This window comes from Vulpes vulpes, chromosome X (assembly GCF_048418805.1).
Source record: "Vulpes vulpes isolate BD-2025 chromosome X, VulVul3, whole genome shotgun sequence".
NCBI lineage: Eukaryota > Metazoa > Chordata > Mammalia > Carnivora > Canidae > Vulpes > Vulpes vulpes.
In genome coordinates, this window is record NC_132796.1 from 94,871,967 (window position 1) to 94,873,268 (window position 1,302).

Consider the following 1,302-nt stretch of genomic DNA (forward strand, 5'->3'; position numbering starts at 1 on the left):
GAGATTTCTCTTCATGTCTTTTGCCCATTTCATGATTCGATTGTTTGTTTCTTTGCTGTTGAGTTTAATAAGTTCTTTATAGATCTTGGAAACTAGCCCCCCCCCTTTTTTAAGATTTTATTTATTTATTCATAGAGACAGAGAGAGAGAGAGAGGGAGAGAGGCAGAGACACAGGCAGAGGGAGAAGCAGGCTCCATGCAGGGAGCCCGATGCGGGACTCGATCCCAGGTCTCCAGGATCACACCCCAGGCTGCAGTCGGCGCCAAACCGCTGCACCACCGGGGCTGCCCGGAAACTAGCTCTTTATCTGATATGTCATTTGCAAATATCTTCTCCCATTCTGTAGGTTGTCTTTTAGTTTTGTTGACTGTTTCTTTTGCTGTGCAAAAGCTTCTTATCTTGATGAAGTCCCAATAGTTCATTTTTGCTTTTGCTTCTCTTGCCTTCATGGATGTATCTTGCAAGAAGTTACTGTGGCCAAGTTCAAAAAGGGTGTTGCCTATTTCTAATTGCCTAATTTATTGGCGTATAGCTGCTCATAATATGTTTTTAAAATAATTTGTATTTCCTTGGTGTTGGTGGCGATCTCTCCTTTCTCATTCATGATTTTATTAATTTGAGCCTTTTCTCTTTTCTTTTTAATAAGGCTGGCTATTGGTTTATCTATCTTATTAATTCTTTCAAAGAACCAACTCCTGGTTTTGTTAATCTGTTCCATAGATCTTCTGGTCTCTATTTCATTCAGTTCTGCTCGATCTTTATTAACTCTCTTCTTCTGCTGGGGGTAGGATCTATTTGATGTTTTTTCTCCAGCTCTTTTAGGTGCAAGGTTAGCTTTTGTATTTGAGTTATTTCCAGTTTTTGGATGGATGCTTGTATTGCAACGTATTTCCCCCTCAGGACTGCTTTTGCTGGATCCCAAAGATTTTGAATGGTTTTATCTTCATTGTCATTAGTTTCGATGAATCTTTTTAATTCTTCTCCAATTTCCTGGTTGACCCTTTCATCTTTTAGCAGGATGGTCCTTAACCTCCACGTGTTTGACATCCTTCCAAACTTCTTCTTGTGATTTAGTTCTAATTTCAAAGCATTATGGTCTGAAAATATGCTGGGGGTGATCCCAATCTTTTGGTATTGGTTAATACCTGATTTATGATCCAGTATGTGGCCTATTCTGGAGAAATTTCTATGTGCACTTGAGAAGAATGTGTATTCAGTTGTCTTTGGATTGAAGTTCTGTAAATATCTGTGAAATCTATCGGGTCCAGTGTACCATTTAAGCTCTTCTTTCTTTGGAGATG